The 7,492-nt window shown below is 40.7% G+C and overlaps 1 pseudogene; it reads left to right on the top strand.

Moving 5' to 3' along the window:
- Positions 1 to 962: 962 nt before the first annotated feature.
- LOC101645315 lies at positions 963 to 3,288 on the top strand (annotated as a pseudogene).
- The last annotated feature ends 4,204 nt before the right edge of the window (positions 3,289 to 7,492 follow it).

Below are 7,492 nucleotides of genomic sequence, written 5' to 3'. Positions count from 1 at the left end.
AATCTGTATAAACAATCCTGCTCTAAAGAATAGTTGTTGAGCTGTGTCCAGAGAAATTCAACAGAAACTTTCAAATGGAATGTTTCTTTAGTAACATGTATGTCTTCTATTTATGTCTCTGTAATAAATTATACTTTTTTGCTCCAGTGTTACTGCCAGTGGCTACCAAATAGGCTCCAATTTATGAACAGCTTACATTTAACAGAAGGAAGCACAGCTCAGTTCTGTACCGTCTTCAGGAGAGTTGGTATGTTTAAGCCCGTGATTGTGGCTATTTTGCTCCACCTCCCCTTAAATTCGTGTATCAACATATTAAACAGAACCAAATTTGAAAGGAAAAAAGACCAAGCATTTCTTGAGAAAGTATTACTGTATATACTTGTGTATTAGCTGAGTTTTTGGCACATTTTAATGCAGTTTTTGTGGTAAAATGAGGTGCCTCAGCTGATATTCAGCTCGGCTTATACTTGATTCTATATGGCAAATAAAATGTGCCTCACTTTAGGTAATAAAAGGAAGACACCTCACAGAAGGAAAAAATAATGTCCTTATACCAATTTATTTGATAGTAAATAAGGAAACAAGGTAAAGTAGAGGTGAATTTGGGAGGTGAATTGAAATGAGATGATTGTATTAACATAATATCACTTAAGAATAAGAATAGTTTCATAAACGTACAACGTGGATAGAGAAGGGCTCAGGCAATTGTGCTCAGACTCCAGGCCACTGGTGCCATCTCCCTCTTTACCTAACCATCCCTTAACCACTTCCACTGATGATGGGAGAAAGCCTATTGCCCACACAGGGATCCAGGCTGTGACGGAACCCAGGCACAGCCTCAGACCTTGGACCCAATGGTCCCACCCAGACAGAGCTGGACTTCGTGGATCAACTAATAAATAATCTATATGGAATTACAATGAGTGGTAATGGAAGATGTAATTCAAATAACTAAAGTCAACATGGATTTCTGATTCATTCTTGTTCTGCTTTGCAATGACCTAATAGTTGTCAATGCCAATAAAGCTACCAAAGTTTCATCTTCGATAGAAGTTGTGATCTCAACAAAAGCATCAATGACAGAACCAGCAACACTTTAAACCCAAATCCATAAGTGTTTTCCCTTTCCATGGCACCAACTTTCAGCCCAAATCAACTCTGGGACGCACCTATGTCATGACTGTCAATTCTTCAGACCCTGACTATGATACCAAAGGACTTACTTGCTAACATCAAACTTCCCTTGTTTTCCATGACTGCCATTCTTTAGGGAATCGAAAGCCTCAACATTCTCCCACTGAAAGGTTGTTGCTTTGAACTGCTCAGCATTGGGTTAGCAGCCCAAGCTTTACTCACTCTACTGCCAGGGCTCTATCACAAGGACAGCAAGGACATGTTCTTGAGTTACTACCATTGCACCGAATGGAATGTGGCTTCCAAATAACTGGTTCACAGGTGTCCGAATAGAATTCTGGGAAGGGAATTCTGGTACTGCAGTACCCACTTCAGAAACCTTCCTTCTTCAGAGGAGAAGCCATTCATCACAGTCTTCCTGGCCCTGTCCCCTCTGCAAGTAATTAAGTTTATGACCATAGTTCTGTACACAGTAAGATTTAAGAGATACAAGCAAGCAGGGAGTTATTTCAGTTCTTTCCTCTTATCTAATATCTGCAGAGGATATGGAGTCCCAGAGCATGACATTCTGACCAGGTCCCCAAATACCAATAGGAAGTAATCACTACTGCTCAGGGGAAAATTCCTGGAGGACATTAATTGAAAACTTCCTGAAGACAATACACTCCTTATAGAAGAATTTAATGCTCTTCCTTCTTGTCCTATCCAAGCCACCTATGATGCTGGCTCCAAATTAGAAAACAAGATAAAGAATCCATATGTAAACATCATGTGTTAGCCCCACACCAGTTGAAAGCGCTCCAGATTCTGTTTATATCAATGCTGCATTCATCAATAGCTACTAAGAAATTAATTGTTGCACAAGGACCAAAAGAAGAAATGGTGAATGATTTTTAGAGGAGGATCCGGGAATAAAGCACAGCCACCATCAGAATAGTGACCAATATGAAGGCGAGAAGAAAACAGCAATGTGCCCAGATTTACAGACCTAGGCTATTGGACATATAGGAATATCCACGTGTCCTTAAACTATGTGACCTTCCTGATTGCCTATACAGTCCAAAAGTTTTGCATTGAGCATATAGGCAACATGACCAACAGAAAGTCACAGAGCCTCATAATTCAATTCCAGTTTACCAACTGGACATACTTTGAAGTGCCTTTCAGGTCAATAAACATGCTAAATTTTCTCAAAGAGGTAAAGACTTGTAACCCACAGTATGCAGGGGGTCATTGTGTTTCATTGTAGTACAGGTGGCAGGCAGAAGTACCTTCGATATAATTGAAGCCATACTGGACATGATACAAACAGAGAGGAAGGTGAATGTGATGGTTTCATGAGTTAGATCCAGATACAATGGGGCCAGCTGGTGCAAATAGATATGCAGTATGTCTTCATATACCAAACCCTTTGGAACATTATCTCCATAATGATACAGAACTTAAAGAGACCTCTAGAAACTCACCTGCGGAAAACTTGCACAAAAATTCCACGGAGAAGCCAAAATGGATTAGAGTAGAATTTAAGAAGTCAACATCAATGAAAATCCAGAATGGCACGATTGTAAATAGAAACCTTCCAGCCATCATATAGAATCCATAAAACTGGGTTTTATAGATGATCCCAGTAAAGAGGGGAAAGGAGAATGCAAACTACTTCAATACTTCCTTCACTGATGGCTACCAGCAGGGCTCCTACACTGCCAGTCGGTCCTCACAATTGAGGACTTATCTCTGGCAAATTAACTGGGAGTGGAATTCTTGTTCCATAGTGATGCTTAGTGAACTGGAGGATATAGGCCCGATGTGTGCCAAGTACTGACCATAGGATGGCCTGGTGTCCTGTGAAGACATCAGAGTAGAGCTGAGGAAGAAAGAGTGTAGGACCTATACCTGGTCACTAACACCAGGGAAATAAGATTCCACCACCTGGAGATTGCACTTCCATGGCTGGCCTGAAGAGAACATCTCCAGCAACAGGAAGGGCATGGAAAGCACCATCACAGCCATGCAGAGGCAACTGTAACCATCGGGAAACAACCTGGCATTCACTGCAGCTTTGGTACAAGAAGGACAGGGACCATGCCTTCCCTGAACACTGTCTTGGATCAGATGAAATTCAGGGATTTAGGATGTCTTTCAGATTATTGCTAAGGGAAGTTAGCCAAGCACAAAGGGTCAAGTACAACATGAGTCCACTGAGGTAAGTTCAAAAAGTACAATGGGCATATAGGATGAGCTACTTAATGCATAAATCCCAGGCACTTTAGCAGGGGTCTGATTCAACTCAGGGATGCATATGGCAGCCAACTAAAAAGGAGGGGAAAAGAGAGGAATGGGGGAACAGAGCAGTAATATACTCATGGGGAGGGTATTGTTTATGTCTCTACAGGAAAGGGAAAGAGGAGCCAGACCCTATCCCAGAGCACCAAACCCTGAGGGCAATACGCTGGCATGGAGGAGTGAACTAACAGAGAGGCCAATGGGGCCAGGCCCAAATCTTGTTTGTTGACCCCCACCCTGGAAGAAGGTAGTACAGAGGACAGCCCAGAGACTGATATAGCCCAGAGAGAGAGAGGAAGGTCTGTCCAGACCACACTGGAGTGAACTAAGATGGAGGGAGAGAGGAAAAGAGGAAGGGAGGGGAGAGAGAGAGAGAGAGAGAGAGAGAGAGCGAGCCTAATCATGGCCCACCAAGCAACAGGGAAGACATCCCTTCTCAGAGCAGAGCAGCCAATGCACAGAGAGGACCATAGGGCCAGTCCCACCACTAGACATGAAGTTCCTTCATTGACCATAGTGCTAAGAGGGACAGCACTGGAGACACTGTGCGGAAAGTGTGCCTGTTCTGCCCCATGCACAGCAGGGTGAAATGCAACAGGAGTGCAAGAGGGCAGCAAGAGGAGCCAAGTAACCAAGTCCCCAAGGAATCCTGAAAATAGACTTCTGACTGGATACAGGGCTCAGCACTATGTCAGACTTCATCAGAAAACATACATAAGGGTCAGTATACAGACCTGGAACTATATATTGGGTTTTTTTGTTTGTGCTTTTTGTTTGTTTGTTTTTATTTTTCTTTCACCCTATGTCTATCTATATAAGATAGGCAGGACAAACAATCCCAAGGAGAAAACAATGGAATTGGCAGTTCCGGAGGGACATAGGAGAGGAGGCAGCAAGGAGGGGGAGTGGGGATTCATCAAACTCAGGAATAAGGGAACAACAAGAGATCTAAAATTGGTGGTGAAGATGGCATATAATGCCTGGTGGAGTTTAATCAAGTGCAATGTAGCTGAAATGAATTACTGATAGCCAATTTGTGGGTGAGCATGATAATAGGATAGGAGGACGGTGAAAGGGAATAGAGGAATGAAGTAAGAGGCAAAAGCTATTTATAGAGGTCTAGCTATAGGTAAGTTTATATGTAAATATATTAATTTATAATGAAAGGGATAGAGGCTTAGACAGACTTTGGGCCTCTACTCAAGGCCTCCATTAACACAAAAACACTTTGTTCTAATAACCTGGCACTCTTTGATACCTTCCTGACAGGATCACTGAAGGCAAAAATGGGTACATGAGCAAATATGATAAAGAAAGTGGATGGTGCCCAGCTATCAAAGATATAACATCTGGGGTCTTAAAGGCTTGAAGTTAAACAAGCAGCCATCTAGCAGGGAAGCAAATAAGCCCACAAGGAAGAAACACACTAGCCTGTGTGTTCCTGAGGTGTCAACTGGTGCAGGCATTAGGTATCAAAGGATCCAAAACAAACAATTATATCTATGTGAAAGAGGGGGGGTTCAAACGGAGATCCAAAGTCCATCTGTAGACAATTGGATACCCCCCTCAGAAAGGTTACAAGGAAGGGACTATCCAACCAGGGTGCAGTATAGCACAAATGAAACACATATAATTCCTCTAATCTTGAATGCTTCCTACCAGCCCCCTACTATGACTCAGTTTTACCTTACAAAAGTGCATACATTGGTACAAATAAGAGCTCTCAACACATGGAACTCAGGAAAGACAAAACCCTCAGGAGCAGTAGTAGGAGTAGCCATATCATGAAAGTAGGGGGATGGTGTAGGTGGGGTTGGGAGCATTGAGAGAAGGGGAGAAAGGGGGGGACCCATCACAAGGTGGGATATATATACTCCCCCCGCCCTGCCATAAATAACAGAAAGCTGAGTGAAAGGAGACAACGGACGGTGTAAGATATGAAATAACAGCAATAATATACAATTGATCAAGGATTCATGAGGGTGGGAGAATGGAGGAAGGAGTGGGAAAAAAGGGGAGCTGATACCATGGGCTCAAGTAGAAAGAAATTGTTTGGAAAATGTTGATGGCAAAACATGTACAAGAGTGCTTAGTACTATTGAGTGATGGGTTGTTATAAAATTTGTAAGAGTCCCCCAATAGAATGATTAATTTAATAAATATATCAGTCAATAAATGATAAAGGAGAAATGAAGAAAAGGAGCCTATGGCTCCAGAGTCTACACATGGTGCAGACACTGGAATATTATGAGTTCTGCCAATGAACTAACTAGGTGAACAAGGTGATGTAGGAATATATTGAGACATTATCAGATTATACCACTTTCCAATAAGAGGCAATGAGACCTATGGCTGGGAGAATGCCTTCTTTAATATTTTGTAATATTCTGTTTTGTTAATACATCTAAAGTGTGTATATATCTTATAACTGTTTTAGGAATTGATACACAGGCTTCTATTGCTTATTAGGTGAGGGTTTTATATGTAAATATGGTAGCACTGATGGGCCTTTGTCCAATATATTATGGGAGAATTAAATAGTGTGATGTTCAGATTGATACTATAAAAAAAGAATAGTTTCATAATTCCTTTAATGATTAGAAAATGCTCCAGAAAAAAGAAGAGATTTCTTTGTCTTCTCAGTTAGATAAACTAAAGACTTAACTTTGTTTAATTTTTCTCATTGGAACTTTATTTTTTCTCCATTCTCAATTTTTACACTTAGGAATAAAATTATTGTAATAGTTAAAATATTAGGAATGTCATTCATTGATAGAAGTTATCATATTAAGGGGAAAAATAGACCTTCTATGTCTTCCAACCTGAATCTATTTTATTTTTTCATCAAATGTCTCCTATGAGAACACTGTTTCTTGTTGACCTAGAAAATGTGAAATAGAATATATTGGAATAATTATGTAGAACCAGAGAAACAGATGTCTATCAGGAAAAAAGTAACAATGAACGTAAGAAATTAAATCATATTCCCTCTCCTTGGGCTACACTTTTGTCTTTTGCAAATTATTCTTAAAACACAAATAAATTTTCCCTTCACCAATTAACTGTAGCACTAAAATTGTTTAACACAAATACTCCTTTACAAGTTTAGAGTTAAGAACATTCATGATCCTCTACTCAAATTTTAACTCTTAAAATACTTAATAAAATATGTAGGTAGAGCAAAATATGCAAAGGTAATGTATCTCTTAGCAGTGGGTTTTTCGTGCCAACATTTCTGATTCTCAAACCTTTTCCCCATTTTAGTTTTCTGCCTTTGCAAGCAGAAAACAGACCTAAAGGCTTGACGAGAAAAGAAAGTATTTCTTCTAATTCAGTGGTTCTCAACCTATGGGTCATGACCATTTTGGGGGTTGAACGACCCTTTCACAGGGGTTGCTCAATTCATAATTGTAGCAAAATTACAATTATGAAATAGCAACGAGAATAATTTTATGGTTGGGTGGTCACCACAACATGAGGAACTGTATTAAAGGGGAATGGCATTAGGAAGGTTGAAAACCACTATTCTAATTGGTTGTGACTCTATGTGATAGGTAGGTTTATTGTGACAACCTGGCCAATGAACACATGTGGAATTGTTAAGGTCACAGTTTAATTGAAGGGCAAAGAGATAAATGGCTCAGTGAGACATGGCTTTCTGACTCTGGCTATCTGATGATCAGATCTGTGTGCGGCTGTCTTAGTCAGTTTTCTGCCCCAAGTTGTGAGCTTCACTACCTGTGGGACACCCAACCCATGGACTGTGTTGCTATAGTTTGAGGTTCCTTTGAGACCTGTTTCACCACACTGCTCGTGTATACATCAATTGAACTGGGAACTGTCGGACTCTGTCATGTGGCTGAATGTTAATGACCTGCCCTGCTGTTTTCTGCCTGTGGCTGGACTGCCTATATTGCTCTACAGAAGACTCAGCTGTCTGCTTCCTTAATTTGGACTCAGCAGCCCTAATTGTCTCATGGAAGTGAGTTGAGCTGACTCCTTTGTACTGCTCTGTGGAATAATTAGCTTTTTATTTCACACACACACACACACACACAAACACACAGATATATAT

The sequence above is a fragment of the Echinops telfairi genome, unplaced genomic scaffold (genome assembly GCF_000313985.2).
Source record: "Echinops telfairi isolate 266 unplaced genomic scaffold, ASM31398v2 ScPeMD7_6;HRSCAF=24_1, whole genome shotgun sequence".
Classification (NCBI taxonomy): domain Eukaryota; kingdom Metazoa; phylum Chordata; class Mammalia; order Afrosoricida; family Tenrecidae; genus Echinops; species Echinops telfairi.
The sequence above is the reverse complement of the archived record's forward strand: the minus strand, read 5'-3'. Positions and strand labels throughout refer to the sequence as shown.